This window comes from Python bivittatus, unplaced genomic scaffold (genome assembly GCF_059951505.1).
Source record: "Python bivittatus isolate LINGU-HERP-01145 unplaced genomic scaffold, Pbiv_v1 ctg000610_np1212, whole genome shotgun sequence".
In the NCBI taxonomy this organism is placed as follows: domain Eukaryota; kingdom Metazoa; phylum Chordata; class Lepidosauria; order Squamata; family Pythonidae; genus Python; species Python bivittatus.
The window spans coordinates 43,459,005-43,479,648 of record NW_028277088.1 but is presented as its reverse complement, the minus strand read 5'-3'; the positions used below and the strand labels follow the sequence as shown (position 1 = coordinate 43,479,648).

The window sequence follows — 20,644 nt, the reverse complement described above, 5'->3', positions numbered from 1 at the left end:
TTTCCTACGGCTCCCAGTTTGTTCGGGTCAGACACAATGGGAACGAGCGGGAGTCCCCCTCCCCGCGCTTGTTTGTGTGGACGAGTGTCACAAGGTAGAGGTTGTCGGCATTTCTTGATTGACAACAGGCAAGTCAACGGGGATGAGGCTTGGAAAGAATTCCCAGCTGTGAAAACATACAGAAAGCGCTCCAAGGTTGGAGGCTTGTATCTTTCCAGCGGAATCCGGAGTGGAGCTCGGTAAGTGGAAGATAAACAGCAGTGACTGAATAGAAATGAGGATGTTTAAAACAGCAGGGACTGGTTATTACAGAGATTAGATGCAGGATTTACAAGTGACTCTAATCTCTGGAGTAATTTATAAATATTGGATTAGCCTTAATTGGGCTGAAATCGGAAGTCCCATATTTGGCTGGGATCATTTTTAAAAGATTGAAAGCATCATGAGCAAAACAGGTGCCACCAATAAATAGTACATTAAAAACAGTAAGATAAGCAGGGTCCACTCTAGATTTGCACCAGTTCAGTGCTTTATCAAGAAAAATAAGTGCTCTTGTAAGTAACAAACAGCACAGTCCTACACACATTCACAAACACAGATGCGCTAAAAATAAGTCCTATATTAAAAAAATAAGATTACAGGATTTATTCCCAGACAACTAGACAATGAATTGTATGTAACCTGACTATTAGAAGTTGGTATAATATAGTATGTTTGTACTACTGTGAAAACCAGGTCTGCTTAAGTTTTGAAATAGTAACTTCAAACATAATTTTTTCATTTATGTAATTATAGCACAATGGAGTTGATTTGTACCCATGCTTTCTGTAACCTTTATGTTAATAAAAAATAACTTTAAAACAAAGAGAGCTGTGTTAATCTAAGAGAAGGGGGGAACCCCCCCCCCACACACACAGATGAGCAGTATCTTTATTTGGACCACCCAAAATGCCAGAAAAATACGTACCAGCTTTTGTGTTCTCTAGAACACTTCATCAACTAGTATGAAAAGCAAGAGAAAAAGGAAGAAACAAAAATATCTAAAACATTGGTTAAGTATTGTAGCCATAAAGCCTGCAATTTGGAGTAACATCAATTGTAAAGGTAGTCCCCGGCTTAAGAACACCCAGGTTACAGATGACCCATAGTTAAGAACAGAGCCTATTGTAGCAACTATCAAATGGGGGCTACAAAAATTCAGATGACAACTAGATAGCAGCTAAGCGATAATGGAAACTCTAACTATATAATGCATCTACTGTTCTTTTGGATTTTGTAGCCCAGATATCCTAGGGTTGCAGGTAGTAGAGACTTCTGTACAATTAACTTTTCTGCTCCCAAATCATTTTCATATCACTTTGCATGTCTTCTTACTGCTGGCATTAAGTATCTTTCATGAGCCAATGTTCACCTCACATCCCCATATTTTTCATATTTCTTTTCATTTAAAAATAAATTGTATGGGAGAGTGGCAAAGTTGCCCCCTGTTCAAACAGAATGATTGGTGAAATGGCTGCAGGGCACTACAGCAGCTTGGTTTCAGTAGGTGGAAAGAGCTGAGCTGGGGGTTGAGGGACGAATTCTTTTGTGATGCAGTTGATCTAAGTTAATCAACTATGCTACAAAAGAGCTTCAGAAGCCCAATGATTTCATGGGAATGTGGGCATAGTCCTGAGCTTGGACAAATGTTGTACATGGGGGAATCCTGGGAGAAAGAAGCAATGGCTGTCTCAAGTCTGAAATCACAAAAGCCAGAAGTACCTAAAAATACTGTTAATGTGTATCCATAGTCGTGAGCGATGGGAAGAATGACACACACATTCTTTAAAACAATTACTACAGTAACTTTAGACTTATTATTTATTCATTTACAATATTTCAATGGCACTCATTTTCTGAAGGCTCTCAGTGGCTGACAATCAGAAATGTTATAGGAAAAGAAAAGGACAACTCTTGATAAAAATGAATAAATCTACTGATGTCATCATCACTATCATCTCAAAACTTCCATAATAGATAAAGTCATGTCCAGCAATACATCCAAACATTCAAGGAATGCCTTCTTCCTATGCTAGATGGAACAACTGTCTTAACTGCTCTCCTGAAATGCAGGAGGGAAGAAGTAGACCAGATCTCCATAGGGAGGGAGTTCCAAAGCATGGGGGTAGTGATCAAAAATGTCTAGGTCCCATTAATTGGCATTCTTGGAGAGATAGGACTTGGAGGAAGTTGACTCTGTTTGATCTGAGTGGATGGATAAGTGAATACAGGAGAAGACAATTCCTCAGATAACCCAGTACATATAGTGACAATCAGCACCTTGAATCACATCCAGTGACAGCTGGCAGTCAATGCAGCTCCCAAAGCAGTGCGGTCATCAGTGTATAGAACAGGAAACACCCTTCACTGCCTGCCCTTCCCATTCTGTAACATCTGTAGACTCTGAATGCTTTTGAAGTGCAGCTCTATATTCCACTAATCAAAATGGGAAGTGACTAGGGCATGAGTGTGAGCAGGACATCCTGATCTAGGAATGGCCACAATTAACACGCAGTATATGGAACTGGGCCAAAGCCCTCCTGGCCACAGCTGCCACCTGTTCCTTAAGCAGAAGTTGTGAATCCAGGATGACCCCCAAGCTGCATACCACCTTTGAGCAGTGGAGTACAAATGCATTCAGAGCCAAAGATGATTGTTTGATCACAGACCCAAAGATGCTCTGTCTTGGAGTGATTCAGTCTGAGTCTGTTCTTCCTGACAGCTTTTAGGTATGCGTTTGCTGCATAACCTTAGGGCTGAGATAGATAACTAGGTATCATCACTATACTGATATCTGACTCCATGTCAACAGATAAACTCTCCCAGTAGTTTCATGTAGGTGAAAGAATAGAGAACCATGGGGCACTCCACCAAAATAGAGGCAGATTTCTCATCCCCTTGCCAACTAGAACTGACTCCTTAGGAAATAGGAGAACCACTGAAGAATAGTGCCCACCCACCTTAAGTCCCTCAAAGCCTGTCTAGAAGCATATCATGGTTGATGGTATCAAAAGCTGCTGAGAAGGAAGACAAGGAAGATTGTACTCCTTTAGTCCTGGTCTCTCCAAAAGTCATCAACAAATGTGACCAATGCATTTCAATGCTGAATCCCAGCCTGAAGACTATCTGGACTGTCATAGGTCCAGGTAATTTGCTTCTTCTAGAGTCATCTGAAGTTGCAGCACCACTACTTTTTCTACCTCCTTCACTTTAAAGGGGAGGTTAGAAATTGATCTAAAGTTGTCAGATCAAGCAATGGCTTCTTGAGGAGGGGTGCACTTCAGCCTCTTTCAGAGGAGTGGGAAACACCCTGTCAACCAATCAAATAGCATTGCAGAGGGGGGCTGCTCTGTGAAACTCTATAGTAATCAGAGAGTAATCCTATAACAAGTAGCTAAGCTCAATTAACTTTCAAATCACATTGTGCCTACCCCAGGACAAAACCCAGATTTAACATGTGGTCTCTTATGTGTGTCAGGATAAGTTGAGCCAGGTCAGATGACAATAACTAACCCCTTCCCTTGCCCTGTGATCATAGCTGGTGCCAGACCTGAAACCTACGTGGACAGATCTCTAAGAGAGGAACAAGATTTCAGTGATGCAGGCCAGGTCTGCCCTCTCATCCACAATTTAAGTCATTGATAAGAACAGTATTCTGTAATCTAATGGAATTGTAGGATAAGGTACAGGTGTGCAAAATTTTCCATTCTGTAGGTAGAACATTCTGCTTTTCTTACAGACCATACTGATAAATGTTCTGAGGGTGGTCTAGCAGTTTTCTGGTATAAATCTTCTGAAACAGGAAGTAGTTTGTGATATTCTGGATATTTTCTGGTCCTGGAATATTCCATTGCTGGAGGAGAAATATGTGTTTTGTTATTTAAAAGTTATTGGACTTTTAGTATTCCTTAGATTTTAAAAATGATTTTAAAATCAGAGCAAAGAGGGTTTGGAGGGAGGAAAAGCTAATTGGAAAAGGACCTTAAGCCAACTTCCACCACCATTCATTGTCTATTGGATGGCTTATTTGAGATAGGGTTTAGCATATTAAAGTCTGTGCCTTGCTCTTTCCCCCTTCAAAGAAGAAAAAACAGTGGAGCCAGAGGAGAGTGCCCTGAGCTCCAGGGAAGGAGGCATACACAGTACCAATCCAAAGTTACTAATAAGTCTTATTCGCTAGGTGCCCCCTGACTGTCCCACCATCATGGATGAGAAGTATGGCAGATTGTCCTCAGCTTTAATCTGCAGCTGGCTGTTTTTGGTTTAAGGGGAAGCTGTAGTTTAAATCTGAAACTCTCAAGGATACGTTAAGCTTTTCTCATTCATAGGTTGGAAGACAGGATTAAGGCAATGTCACAGGGCAAAATAAAGAGGTTGCCACGGCATGTTCATAACATAATTAGATACAAGTTGGGAAAATCCCTCAGTCTTCTCCAACAGGGTAATCACTGTGTTTCTCAACCTTGGCAGCTTTAAGATGTATGGACTACAACTCCCAGAATTCCCCAGCCAGTTGCTAAGGCTGAGAAACACTGCATTAGGCAACTGAGAAGAGCAGGATGAAGGGTCCAAATTGAAGCTTGAGACTGATAAAGTTCAATCAGGGATTATCTATTTATTTTGCACGAATTTAAATTTCAGGCCAGATGAACTGCATCCTAGAGTTCTGAAGGAACTTCCTGATGTTCTGGTTGGAATTTTATATATCATCCTTGAAAAATATTGGAGAATGGTGAAGTGTCAGACAGCTGAATGGCAAATATTGTCTGTAACTTAAAAAGGGGTGGGAAGAGGAGTATCCAGGAAATTATTGATCAATCCAGCCAACATCATTACCAACATCTAGAGCAGACTGTAAAGAGATCAGTCTGGAAGCCCTGGGAAAAACAGTGCAAATAATTGCCAGAAGTGAATATGGATTGTCAAGAACAGGCCTTGTCTAACTAGCATCTAAAAATTCATTTGAAAAAAATGCAAACCAGATTAATTTCCGTGCCATAACAACTCCCAGGTGCTACCCTCTAATCATCACAGCTGCATCAAGATGCTGCCAATTAATAAAACATAACAATAATAAAAAGATAATAATTATATATTGCAAATCATTGCTGATTTGATGCTAAGGTTTCAGGTGGGTTTCATGTGCATGCTATCAAACCTGAATATGCCAAAAAAAAAGAGAGAGAGAGGGAGAACTCATGCATTATATGTTCAGATAAAGATGACTTGTGGAAGTTTACTATTGAATGCAGTCATCAATGGTGTATGGTCAATTTCATTTCATAGTTTATTTACTAGATGGTTCTGGACTTAACCATAGCTGGAAAGAGTCTAAAGTTTTCTGTTGCTATTTTTTTCTTTTTAGAGAAATCTCTTGCCTAAACGTCTTAATTATAGTTTCTAAGTTTTCTATGATGCTTTTTGCTGTGCAATGTGTGGGAAGGCCCTTTGGTGGCAAAATTGAATGTTCTCAGTTAAATAATTTCACTCAAAGATTGGGATGCTCTTTTGCATCTTCTTGCTATAATTTAATGCACATATTAGTGTCTTTGCTCACCCTTTCTACTCTCAAACAGCATCAGCTGCCTCCATTACCTGCTGCTTTCTTGTTCAAAACAGCGAGCAGTTAAACATAGTCATTTACATCTGAATTTTTTTTTCATCTTTATGTAACCTTATGAGTCTTCTTGTGTTTAGAAAATACAGATTAATAAATTCAGATGTTCACAGTTGTTTGGCTTTGTCAGCAACACCAGATTTTCCCAGGTCTCTTAAACTTCAAATGTAGCCTGTTTTTGCAGCACAGAAGCCTTTAGGAATGTAAACCTTTCTGTGTAATAAATTCTAAAACTTCTAGCAAACATATATGGCAGTCAGTCCAAAAGGGAAAATAATTAAAACTGAAAATCGCATCAGAATCAAAGTGAAAAGATTGATTGAAGAGTGTAGCAAAACTTGGGTCTGAGCTAATAAACTCCGAATCTTGGAAATATGGAGAACAGACACAGGAGCACCACAAACCATGCTTGTGAGTATTTCAGAGTACGTGTCTGACATCTAATTCATGAGAGGGGATACAGAACATGAAGCTTCTTTGTCGAATAAAAGTTAAGAACTGAAGCTATACTTCATGCTGTCCCCAGGCAAGGATTAGCTCCATGTTAAATCTGAATAAAGTAATTTAACTTAATCGCTGAGTTAAGCATAGCAGTATCAACATACCTGCATCAGGGAGGTATGGCAAGCTAATTTACTCATACTGGAGAATCTTAACAAATTTGATCGCACAGATACATATTTTTAGTGCCACAGCTTCAACAATAATTTACAAAAAGGAGTAAAATTAATAACAGATATAAATTAGTGACAAAGAGGTAGTGTAGGCTATTTTCATTTTCTTTTCCTAAATAGTCTTAGAAAAGGATTTACTCCTGCTGCTATGTTTTAATAAATAAGACAGATACTTGTTGGCAGTAATGTATATAATTCTAGGGAAATTCTCCAGAGATTATCACCCTGACAACAGGAAAAAGAGCAATTCAAGCCAAGATTATAAAAAAGCAAGACATGCTTTCCTCGCTTTTGGACAAGCCATTCCTCTTGTCTCCTTCTCCAGAAGGTACTTCTTTTCGTTGTTGTATCTTGTTATAATTAACCCTCCACAGATTTCTTTATAATTGCTAATTATAAATAGTTTTTGCAAGCTTAATTGATTTTCTTACAAGGACTAACTGATTAGCCAGGATTCCTTGTCATTAGTCAGGTAATCCCATGGGGAGAAGCATTTTGTGTTGTTCTTTTCAGTCACTTGTATTGGGGTAACTCTGTCTTCCCCAGATGAATGATGTACAGAAGTGCTAGACTATGACCACCAAATATCTCAGCCCCCATTGTTGGCCACTGTGGCTGGGAATTCTAGGTTGTTTGTGTGGCTTATCAAGTTTGGGAGTCAGTTTTATTTCCTTCCTTTTCATTTACTGTTACTTAATAGGTGAATAGTTGCCATAAGTAGCAAGGGAAAAATCTATCAGGAAATTATTTCTCAGTAGGCCCCTTAAGGACTTGTCTTTGTATTTTAAAGCTTGCTTAGCTCTTCCCCTTTTTCTTTTACTGTAGTTAGCATGGTTGTTCATTCCCGTTCTGATTGCTGAACATGTAATTTTTGAAACAGAGTAAGCTGTAAATTGCTGTAGCCTTCTTCCACCTTCTTAATAAGCTTCCTACAGCCAGGCTGGTTAGTAATTTATGTTAGTACTCAGACCAATGAGCCATTCCTTTGCCTCTATGAAACTCTTTGTCATACTTTGCTTTATATTTGGGTGTTTCCACCTATCACGGCTGCTCTTGACAGTTGGTGCAAATAATGTTAGACCATAAACTTGCTCACACTAGTGCCTCCAGACATCTTGGCAACTACAGTTCCCCAAATTCCCATTGAATATGGCTTAGAGCTCTGGGATTTTTAGTTTCAACACATCAGGGTACTGGTTATACTAGATAGACATTCTTAACTGGTAGATTGCTCAGCTGATAGTTAGATTGTGTAGAAATGGAATCCTATGACTGCATTGTGACAGTTCTTACATTATGATGGTAACTCCAAACTTACATACATTTGGAAAGAGTATGAGGCATTAGGAAGATTGTGAATTGCCTGCGTTGATATTTGGCTTCCACAAGCAATGCACCTGTCAGTTCCAATGTTCTTTGCTCCCTTGCACAAAATGTATGAGCAGAACTTTACAGAAAGGCTGAATAAATGACTAAAGATGCCACAGCTTGAAAGCCACAACTCCAGCTACAATTCAAAATAGAGTTCTTTACATTGGCAGAATTCCTGTTTACATTGCATAATGTGGTTGCATCACACCACACAATGTGTAGATATTGCAACCTCAGTTTTCATTCTCATGGCACTTCACTCCCCCTAACCTCTTCCCCTCCATATCAGCTTGTGATTGGATTGTGCCATTTCATAGGGGAGGCACAGTAGTTTCCCCACTCCTCCTTCCCCCTATTCTTTTCTTAACTCTCTCAGCAAAACAATAAAGTAGGTTTGGGGGCATCATTTTTAATGCTGCCTCTCACTTGAGAAGCAGATTAGTTGGCTTGGAAAATCAGGGGGCTCAGGGAGCACCTTTGCAGATGTTTTCATATATGAGGACAAAAAAAAACTTTAAGTCACCTGAATTGTCATATTTATGAACGCTGTAGAGAATACAGAAGAAGAAACCAGTACATATAATATAGCCCAGAAGGCTCTGCATCTTGATTGGGAAGCTTATTTTTTCAAAAAAGATAATTAAATTCTCGAGTTCCTGCCTAATTATGGTCATGATTCTGATGTGCACTGCAGATAAGGGTAGATGTGCACTGCAGATAAGCCTGAGAGTTTTCTTGCAGGCTGCTGCCCAAGTCACATATTAAATGCCATTAATATCCACTGTAAAAACAGCTTATACTACAACACTGGGATGGGATTGCTTAATATCCACTGTAAAAACAGCTTATACTACAACACTGGGATGGGATTGCAATATATACAACACTGGGATGGGATTGCTTGCTTGAAAGATAGCTGCTGGCTTGGAAGAAAGCTGAAATATGTGGTAAATCAATGGGAACTGTCAAAAAGGAACATTGTCTGAATCTAGAAGATGTAGATGATTCCCTAGGGTGGGGGTTCTCAAATTGTTTATTGGGACTCTGTAGGAGTCAGGACCAACTTAGGGAGTCATAGAGTCACATTTTTTTTAAACCCAGTTAAGCTTGTGCAGGTTAAATGGTAGCAGTGTCCACATTCTGTCTGGGCTATGCACCTTTTTTTGACCACACAAGACTGTGCAAGCCTGCAGTGCCCAGTTGGTTGTACTGTGATATCTAGTTTAAAATTTAATATATATATTTATTTCTTGCCACTAACATCAATGAAATCATTCCTTTTTTTCCATGGAAGAGTTCACACAAATTCATTTATCATTTGGGGAGATTGTAATTCCACAGTATTTGAGAACCACTGACCTTGGGAACAGCAATTCTGAATCTGAACTGGGATGCATTTAACAGCAAATTTACCACCTAGTTCATTACTGCAGGTATATTAAAACTTTGTGGCTGTGAGGCATAGTAAAAGTTAAGCTCCATACAAAAGTTTTCTTGGCTTCCTGCAATGTTAAGGAACACCAAAAAGGTTTGCTAGCTAAATCATCTCCCTTTTCTTCCTTTCACCATGCAAATATCGGCAGTTTCCATTATTACAGCTCTGATCCTCAGAGGCCAACACTTGTATAGCTCCAGAAATGCTGCTTTTCTTGAAGTCAGTGAGCTTCTTATTTGAATATTTAAGTCATGCTAGCTTAAAGAAGAATAGCATAAGAAAGCCATTACCTAGTTTAAAAAAATGAGCAGGGAATAAGCATTAAGACTTGTTAAGTTTTTCTCCCTTTGGACTTCAAAATTATTTCCATTTTTCTTTTCAGAAAAAGGATGATGAGTCTCAAGTATGAAAAAAGCAGCATAAAGGATAGTCAGGTATCGATCGATCTGTAACTATGAAATCTGTGTTTCAATAAGTCTTGCTGGGTTTTTAATATTCACTATTTTCTCCCCTTCTTTGCTTCAGTCTATTTTTGTGTGTTTCTTGAGTTGACTCTTGACTTTATTTCTTGGGCTTACTCCTGGCACCTGCTTCATTTCTGAGAGCTCAGAAGGTGACAATATAGAGGAATAAATGAAAGCAGCACAAGGGATATTGTGGGAATTGGAAACCTGTGTATGCCTTCCTAATTGTCATCCATACTTCTGATTCCTGGTATCCAAATAACTCATTCTGGACTGTAAGCAATTCAGATGATGCATAAAGGAAAGGAATACAGAGGAAGAGCTGGGTGGGAATATCTTCCCCATTTTATGCAAAGTTACCTTGTACTACCTATATAATGAATACTGTGCTGAAATAGACTGAAGTGAACAAGGTAAGAAAATACAGAGAAGGATCAAAGCTGTTGGCTGAAGGGAGCAAAGTTGTGAGGTTATGATGAAGGATGTAGCTAAGCCCAGGACTAAAAGACTTCTGGAACAGGTCTTGGGCTTTTCCTACTTGTACTCAACTGCAGCAACCCCCCCCCCCTTTTTTTTTGCTATGTCCTCATAAGATTGCTTTATTCTTCTCTGGCCAACCCATAGCTGCTTCCAAATGACCAATTCCCATTCATTTTTTAAACAGTTTACTTGAAGTCTCTCCCGTATAAGGATAACTGAAATTTTATATCCAGTGCATAAGAACAAAGCAGAAGACCTATTTAGGTAGATTGTATTCTGGCTCATGGCATTCAGAAAATATAAGCATTACAAAATTAAAAGAAATGAAAATTCATGTCTTAAAAAAAACTGTATGCACATGACAAATTATTATTATTTATAAGTTTCAACAAATGAAAATTGATTAAACAAATAAGAGAGAGAAAATAATGCAACAGATTTTGTTTACTTGGAGAACTGCTAGAACCAATTTTAAAACAATGTGTTTATTGATTTCAAAAGAAAAGAACAATTGCCATTAAAGAAGATGAAACAAAGCTCTCATGGACCACAGGATAAAAGGCAGTGATTACTCATTTTAGCATCCATAAAATTTATATTCCAGCTTTAGAAGCAACTGGTTCATTTAATTGCCTAACAAATCACTTTCCTTGAATGATTTTAGGTGCATTTTTATTTGTTTCAATTGCTGATAGTTCAGTCAAAACTTCTAATCTGGAGAAGTCCAAAATTGGATAGTTAAATCTGAAACCACAGATTAAGCAGAAATATGATCAGATCATTTTGTACAGGAATCGGTGAATACTGGATTCTTTAAACATCCCTAGTCAAAGATTCATGAACTTGCATTGCTCCACTGGGCATTTTCATTAAGAAGAAATTGGAACCTCTTATTATCTATATTGCATTATACTTGCAGAAGCCATAAGGCAGAAAGAAATAAAATAGGCTAGTGTGACATACAGCTTTCTTTTTGGAGGCTACTCATAATGAAGTTTTGCCTCCTCCTTTGGCCTGCATGTCAGATAATGATTTTCTGCATCATGAAGAATAGCATAGCTATTGATATTTTCTTGGGCATCTGTATTTCACAGACAGTAGTCTGGTCTGGAGAATTGTCATTTTTCCCTCAGAATCAAAAGTTTCACATCACACACACCTATTATAATTGTTTCCTTATTTATAATTAATCAAGAGATAAATAATAATAATACAATATAATCTGTCAAACTTGGGAAAAATGACATGAAATAAACTAACAAACTGAGCTATCTACTGCAAATCTACTTCATTGTGTCTTTAAGTGAAGGAAGGACACTACTACAAAGAATGTGAATTACAGAAGCAACCTACTGTTTCATAGACAATCTCTATATTTGAATGATGGGTCCCTAATTTTTTTTAGAATAAGTTTTCCCAGCTCTTGGAACTTAAAATGAGGCAGCAGATGGTTTGTCCCAATTGTCTCAAAACATTGTTTATGATGCTGTGAGGAGGTCCACTTCCCTCTGGTAATTTTCTTTCAAACTTAAAATATGTTTCAATATTCTCAGCTCTTTCTGCATAGCCCAACTAAGTTAATATAGGCACAGCTGAACAAAGTAATCTTTAAAAAAACCAAAATGCAAAACCGATTTTGTTGAGGTTCTATGTTGATTGCACTGTATAAATTGAATTGTGAAGCATTTAATTGTTTACATGAATAAAAGCAGAATTGTGTGGGGGAACCACTGGGTAACTACCATGTCTTTCTTCTAGTAGAGCTGACCTATTCCTTACAGTGAATATTATGTAAAATCAGTCTTCAGTAATGCCATAGAAGATAGTCAAAGAATTCTGCTCAGATTAGCACATTTCTCTATAACCCAAGACCTGACAAAGTAGTGATCATCTTATTATTTTTGTAGAATTCCATACTTTTATCAAACTTTGTCTAATAATATGTCCTTTTAAGTTTTTATCCTCCTTTGTATCTCCATGCCATAAATATCTATGAAGTCCATTAGCTAAGCTGGCTCCCTCCAAAACTGCCATTCTGCTCTACGGGGAATTTATCCACTCTGTTATCCATGACAGACACTTGCTTTATGATACAGTTTAAGATCTGGAAGGGCGAGACCACCTCTTTCTTAAGAATCTTGCAGGATTTTTTGTTTGAGTCTAGGTCTTTTCCCACTCCATATAAATTTACTGACAGTTTCTGGCTATTCTTATAAGATTCTCTCTGAAATTCTAATTGGTGCCATTTGAAAGAAATTGTTTCAAATACATCATTTTGATCATTGCAGTAGATCCTAACCAACATAAGTTTAGGTCCCTCCACCTTTCAAGTTCTCTTTTAATCTCTAGCCTTAATTTAATATAGTAATTTTGATATATTCCTTGATTGTTTCCTGTCAGGTGCCAACCAAGATATTTTGCTGAATGGGCTGACAACCAGATTTTTCTTGCAAAAATTGATTTCTTCTTGGGTTAAAAATCTTCAAAATATTTTTGTTTTTTGTTGAACATTGATTTTATATCCATATAAATTATTTCATTAACTGTTTTATTGCCTTTTGTGGTTCTATGATCGTTAATATGTCATCTGCGTAGCATGTAAGCTTACGTTCCTCTCCAGGAATTTTGAGACTTGTTTTTTTGTTTATAACTTTGGACTTTTTCTGCCAGTATTTCTAACATAATGATAAATAATAAAGGAGAGTGTGGACATCCTTTTCTTGTTCCTCTACAGATTTGAAAATCTGCAGAGAGCACCCCATTAGCCATAATCTTTTTGCCATTGATATATACTTTTAACCCAAGCCTGACATTCTACTCCAGGATTCATTTTATTTAGTATTTCCAGCTTGAATTGCCACTGCAAATTGTTAAAGGCTTTTTCCACATCCAAGAAAATTAGTGCAGCTTTCTTCCTTTTTTTAATTTATGTATTATTCTCTTTGGAATAAAACCAATTTGGTTGATACGTAGAGCTTCTCCTTCAAATGCTTTTCATGTTGGAGATAATTACAGCCAAAAAAAAATGTAATTACATATGCAGATAAGATTCACTCAGATTCTACACAGCCAGAACTATTTAGTGAAAGCTGAACATACAAGAACTATTTAGTGAAAGCTAAAACATACCATGGTTGATGTGTTTACAAATAGCCAGAAGGATAAAATCAGATCTCAAGATTGAAGGAGGGACATTAAAAAACAAAAAACAGAATTTGAAACACTCATACAAAACCAACACCACCTATCTGGGTGCGTATATAAACTTTTATTTAGATATGACACAGAGACAGAACAAACAAAAAACTGTATGATAAAATAGATGCAAAACTTTAAAGAAACAGTCACAACACATCAATGGGAAGTATTACAGGTAGTCCTTGCTTAATGACTGCCCTGTTTAATGGCCATTCAAAGTTATGATGGTGCTGAAGAAGTAACTTTATGACCAGTCCTCATACTTACGACCATCACAGCATCTCACAGTCATGTGATCGGCATTTTCACACTTCATAGCTGGCTTCCGACAAGCAGAGTCAATAGAGAAGATGGCAGTAAAATCGTGAGTTGCAGTTACATGATGTCTTGCTTAACGGCCATGTTGCTTGGCGATGGAGTTGCTGGTCTCAATTGCGCTTGTTAAGCAAGGACTATCTTTATGGACTAAATCTGTAAAATTTACACCAAGTTATAACCTAAATGAAAACTGGTACAAAATGTTTTATAGATTTTATTTATTTATTTATTTTTCAAATTTATATATACCACCCATCTCCCTATACAAGTGACTCTAGATGGTATACAACTCCATCAATAATATATAAAATAGACAAATCATACAGTAATAAATGTTGGAAATGTCATGAAACAGAAGGAACATTTTACCACATGTGGTGGACATGTAAAAAAACTCAAAAGTACTGGAAAGACATACAGTATATAGTATACAGCAGAAAATCTTGGAATTTAAATTTGAAATGAAACCACAACTTTTCTTACTAAGTATAATCTCAGAAAAAATCAATAAGAAACATTATAATTTAAAGAGAGAGATGCTTACAGCAGTGAGAATAAATTTTACTCAACACTGGAAGAAAGACACAATTCTGACAATATCTGATTGGGAACTTAAACTTGGAGAATATAGAGCAATGGAAAATGAACAGTATATATACATAATAGAAGTTTAATTAAATATGGTTCCTATACATACACCATATCACACAGCATGGCAAATATAATCACACTGGCTTCCAAGGGGGCCTAAATGACTACAAATATTGCAAATCAGCAGATGTATAAAAAGGGGGGAGTCAGAAACCCAATAATCCTTTTTTCATTTTATTTTTCCCTTCTCCCCCCCCCCCATTTTTTGGTATTTTAATTCTTGTTAAATTTGCTCTATTTATTTTTTTCCTTTCATTAACATGTGTATAAAGTAACAATACAATGGAGCAAGCAATCAGTTTAAGGTCAAAACCTCTGTTATGCAACAAATATTTTGATGTAGGTTGTAGTGGTTCTTTTTTCAATGTTATACTCAACTTTGGATGAAAAAGCCAAATAATATTATGCTTGTAATACTGACATCCTAAATTGTGACTAATATTGATAGAATATTTTTCTTTCTCTTCTTTATTCTCAAAACTCTAAGTAATCTAAATATTAGAATGTTAATAATCTTTAATAATATATAAGCATCACTGTATTGAAACAATACAATGTATTAAGATTTATAACATAATAAAAATGGAAAAAGGCAGTGCTCATCTTCAGTTCTTCTGACTTCAAAGATCATACAGAAACACCATAAGCCAATGAGTGTTCCTTCTCGCTGGTCAATACAGAGCCTAAAGAATGTCATTCAGTCAGTGTCCCATTCTGAACTACACCACTGATCCTGGAATAACAAAATCCCTTCACCCAAGCTTCTCACACAAAGGAAATAAAACAAACTACTAGAAATCTCTCCCCTCACTTTTTCAGCACATATTTTGTGCATTTGTCTGGTCACCTGCAAAAACAATCTGAGCAGCTGCTTATGAGGAGGAGTTCTTGGCTGAAACCTGCTATTCTCCCTGCATTTAGAAGTATTTTGCAAACGGTGAAGTTGATAAGATAGCATGTCTGTGATTTTCCACTAAGTTGCTTTTTTTGGGGATGACTGAATATTGCTGTGGTGGCTGAAGCTGAGCAGACACATTCTGAACATCCCTACAGATAGGCATCAGGAACAAGATGCTGAAACTGTTGAGGTGGAGGTGAGAGATAGCAAAGGCTATTTTGAATCTTGCCAGTGAAAAAACAGACATCCTACAGGTTCTGCGGAGTCATGGTGATTCAGAGAAAAAACAGCTGTGTTCTGATTTCAAATAAATGATTGTGGAACCAAAAATAAATCAACTTAGTTCCCATGCCAGCTGACACTGAAATCATGCAGGTCTGGAGCTGATTCTAAATGGCTGCAAATACCTCATATACTCTCCCTTTGACCAAGGAAAATGCTTGGCTGACTAAAGGAACTGGAAAAGCTAAGCAGGCATGGAAGGGTTATTCTTAGTAGGACAAGGGCCAAGGAGGACAAGGGCCAAGAAAACTGGGAAATAAAGGAGTACATATTTCAGAGAAGAATCACAGAACAGATAACAGATTTTTAAAAAATCAAAAGTTGGGAGAATCTGTAAATGGAGAAATGGGCAGCAATGCCAAGGCATTAGATCTAGAATCTGTAAGCAGATCCTGCTCATGGAATGGGGCAGTGAAGAACTGCATCTCCCTGAATCTCTTGCAAGTATCATGGAGAATGTTGAGGGATTCTCCAGAAGTGATAAAAGAGGTTGCAACACACAGAGAAACAGTTGAAAATTGGTTTCAACCTCATGTTCCTGAAAGCTCCACTGGATAAAAGGTGTTTCATTGAGAAGAAATAGTTGGAATACCTTGGAGTATCAAACACAGAACAGTGGGTGCTACAAGAAAAAAAGAGGAAAGAGAAAAGAATGCTGAGCAGATGGACAAAGTAGCTGAGTCACGGGAAGCAAAGGAAGTAAATCTGAAATATAGAGGCTGAAGTGGATGGTACATTTTGGTACAGGGAATAGCAGGGGCAAAGAGAAACCTCACACAGGGTTCATGGACTAAAGAGACTGTAAGTTGATTGCAGGATCAAAATGGCTTATAGAAGAGAAGAGAATTAAAGATGGACAGCCTTACATTCACCAGATGGGGACTCACTGCTACAACACAAAGGAAAATCTGCAGCTATTGAGAACATGGCTTGGCTATTCATCTTTGTGAAGGGACAGATAGCTTGAAAAATAGGGCTAGGGGAATCAAATTATACAAGTGGATTCATAAACTACTTGATAAAATTTCACTCCCATTTTTTTTCCCGAGGGAAAAAATAAGATGTACTTATTTATTTAAAATATTTTTATATAGCCTTACATGTATGTGATATCTTTGTAGTACACTGCAGTGAGCTGCAATGTAAATATATTAGTCTATAAACTAATCAGTGACAGTATATTCATGTAATACAATAGCATCATCTTAAATTCTCAGATTTTAACATGGATTTTAAACATACATACCTACAACAGAATGAGTGCAATTACTCCACTCTGGCTGGCAACCAACATATTGACTAATACTCAGCTATAAAAGCATCTCTTGATCTAGATCAGAAGGGTGACAACCAGATATTGCTGAGCTAAAACTTCCAGCCATGTGGTATGAACTAGGGAGAGTTGGAAGTCTAGAGGGCTACAGGTTCTGCATCTCTGTTCTAGATGATGCACATCTAGAATTAAATTTTCCCAGCATTCATATATCATCTATCTGTCAGCTGCCTTACTGGTGCAGTAATTTGTTTAACCATTAATTCTGAAGCCTTAGGGTTTGGTTTGAAATATTCACACAGCGTTCACAAAAATAAATCCATATATCAGGAAAGTAATGGAGTAGGTTCCCAATTTGGTCATGAGACTGCAGAGATAGAAACTTAGCTATAAATATTTATAAATAATTAAAATATATTGCTTAGAAGAATAGGGATGCAGCTGTGTCAGCTGGGGTGCTGAGGAAAATTCTGTTCTTCTGAAATGGGTAAATGCAATTATTTTAGATTTTTTTTTAATTTAATTTCTCTGATCAAGAGGAAAGTGGAATGTAAAGCTCAAAAGTAGAACATTTTACATGGTCAAAGAGCAATGGCCAACACCATTAACAAAAAAATTGACATAATAATAGTAGTAATAATAATAAATTAAATTGATATGCTGCCCAACTCCCAGCAACTCTGGGTGGTTTACAAATTGTTTAAAACAGTAAAACAAGAAAAATAACAAGAAACAAAAAGATGGGTAAAGATGGCAGGATGACAAAACCAGATAGGGACAAAGGAAAACAACCCAGTCTAAAAGGAGGCTTCAGTCATCCTTGCCAATGGCCTGGGTGAAAAGCCAGGTCTTCAAGGCCCTTTGAAACACCAGCAGGATGGGGGCCATTTGGATGTCAAGGGGAACCTCATTCCATAGGTGCTACTACAGAGAAGGTGCTCTTCCGGGGTCCCAATAGATAGCATTGTTTGATCAAAGGAACCCAGAGCATGCCAACCCTGCCAGATCGAACCGGCCAGGCAGATACTATGGGAGATAGGTAGTGCCAGGCCCTATACCGTGTAGGGCTTTATAGGTAACAACCAGCATCTTGTATTGCACCCGGGAGCAAAGTGGGAACTGTTTGCAAAGCAGTGGTGCTGTTTGCAAAGCAGTGGTGTTACATAGGCATACTGAGACATGCCCATCATTGCCTGCACTGCTGCATTCTGGCCCAGCTGAAGCTTCCAGATGATCTTCAAGGCCATATAGGCCCACGTAGAGTGCATTGCAGTAGTCAAGCCATGAAGTGACCAGGGCATGGGTAATTGTCTGAAGCGCCCTCCTTGTAATTCTGCATTTTCATTTTTAAAATCTAGTAATAACATCTTTTCTTATATCATGAATTTGGATGGTTTTTTTCTTATCTGATCAGACAGTATGAATATATCAACTATTTCTAGCAGACTTTAGTACTTCAGTGACAAGATGTGTGGCCTTCTTCTTCCAAATCAAGTGACTGACATATTGTCTAGCCAAATTTAATTGGGCAGACAAGTCCGATAGCATCTTAATTACTACATGAGATTTGATTGTCTCATACGACTATTGCAAGAAGCAGCTACAGTTAAAAAAAAAAAAAACAGACCTGCAAAGGAAGTATTCCTGGCATCCTAAAAATGCTGACTTTCTTCCCCCAGGTTTTTATGAATCTGACTGCTACTCCTAAGTTCTTATTTTTGCTGTTTTTATTGGATGCTTATTAATTTCACTGCTGTTTGGGGATGAAATTTAGTATACAAATATTTTAGTAAAATAAAATAAAATGTTTTTCATTTCAGATACTTAAAAATAGAAAAGCACCAGAAGTAAAGTTAGCACGGCACAAGACCACTATGGTCCCACCAAGAGACCTTTTATTTTCTCCAATGTTATCCTGACTTTGCATCAGTTTGCCTGGATAACTCAAAACCTTGCAGACTGACTGTGGGATTTCTTTCCATCATCAACTTTGAAAACACCTCATATGAGAGCCCCTGGATCTATTCTTCTAAAACAGTGCAAGTTTCTTCATTAGCAATACGTGGGGAATTTAGAAAAATCAGCCCCCCAACGCAGAAGAAGCAAGTCCTTTTTAAAGCCCATAAAAAGTGTTGTTGCATAAAAATCCTACTACTAAAATGCCTGATATTTAGTGCCTTCATCCATCACTTGTGCAAAGGCAACTATCCTAATAAAAGTCTTGGCCAACAGTAGATTTGGAATTTATTATTCTGCTAGATCAATTTACCAGCTTGAATTTTGTTCTAAAACATACAGAGAGTTCAAATATTCTGAATAGCAAAAATGTGCATCTGTGTTGTTTTGTTATTTTTTTTTAAGTTTGCATAATTCTGGGCTTTAAGTATTACAAAATGGTGTCATTTTAAGCTGCAAATCATGCAGGGTTATTAAAGATTTATGAAGACGGCAGAGAGAGAACTCCATTGATAGCGGAAGTGGAAGGTAAGGATGTATCTTATGAAAACAACAGATGTTGGCGTGGCCAACATCTGGTTCTCCTGATGGTGCCAAACTACAACTCCTAGCCTTCCTCACCATTGACCTAATTAACAAGGAATGCTGGGATTGAGACAATACCTGGCGGGCCATAGTTTCCATATTTCTGAAATCAGATAATTTTATATTTACAGAGTTTTGCTGTTTCCTGGCACCTTATTTCAACCTGTGGAAAACAGAAGAGAGAAATGTTAACTAAAATGATACACAAAACCAATCTTTATGTATATTCCAAAGAATAAAAGCCATCACTCTTAAAATGAACCTTGATGACTAAACTAGTATTGTGATACATTGCTGATCTTTAAAAGACATCTTTTTTTTAAATAAGTTGCAAGATTTCTCAGAAGCACATATGAAAGTATTAACTGACTTTTTCCCCTCTCTGTAGTTAACATTCATATCCACTTCTAGCATATGATTTCTCTTTGCATTCATAAAAGATATGGAAGAACTACAGTTCCCCGAGGGCGCTTGTTAAGTGTAATACAATGGCTAGTATTTTCCAAGGTTAATGTTCCTTTACATATTTTAAGGCTTCATTTTTACATTTTAAATATGTGCTTTCATATTTTGATCGTTCTAATGATCTGTTAGATTCCCTGTCCCATTGTTATTTTTTAACTGGGTTGTTTTAGAAGTTGGAAGGCTGCAATCAAAGTCTCCAGCATTATCTTGTATTTCCAAAAATGCCTTTCATCTTCACAAATGCTCCACAGCTATTCTTAAAAATTAAAAAGGACTAAGCTATTGAAAGTTCTTCCTTATGATTTTTTTTCTATCTTACTTTTTTTTTTAAAACTTTGTTTCAACACCTCACTTTTCTGGATCTATACTGTTTATTCTTTACTATCACCTTGAAGAATGTAAAGTTACTTTATGTTTATAATAAAGTTTCATATTAAAAAATAAAAATAGGCAATTCTTGAAAGTATATGTCTGTCCAGAAAAAAACAAAAGGAAGCTGGGATGGTACAGGGAGTGACCCACAGAGCCAGAGGGAGTGACCAGGAGTATCTTCCCAGCTTATCTTCTGGCAAGTGTATTTATTTATTTTAATTAAAATATTTATAAGTTGCCTCTCATGCAATGCACTATACTAAATGAAAACTACATCCTGAGTGGTACAAATTCTGCTCTAATTACTTTAATCTCAAAATTACATTATGTTTTTGTAAACATTTATGTAGGATTAAAGGCAAATCCATTGTTCTCCTAATCTAATGTGCTCAGGAAGCATATTAGATTTTTTTCAAAGTAATTGTAGCATTTATCTACTATTCCATATATCTTTTACTGTTTCTCACTACCATTGCAATTTTTTTTTCATCATAAAGACATGCTATCTTTCCCTCTTCATTCTTAGAAATAAATCTCTCTCACTCCCCACCCCCTTTTTTTGTATC

At 37.1% G+C, this 20,644-nt stretch overlaps 1 long non-coding RNA gene across 1 annotated transcript; it reads left to right on the top strand.

Moving 5' to 3' along the window:
* Positions 1-13: 13 nt before the first annotated feature.
* LOC148214609 (uncharacterized) lies at positions 14-18,934 on the top strand. Its single transcript, XR_015797846.1, has 2 exons — positions 14-239; positions 18,521-18,934. It is a non-coding gene; the product is annotated as an uncharacterized LOC148214609 (long non-coding RNA).
* Positions 18,935-20,644: the final 1,710 nt, after the last annotated feature.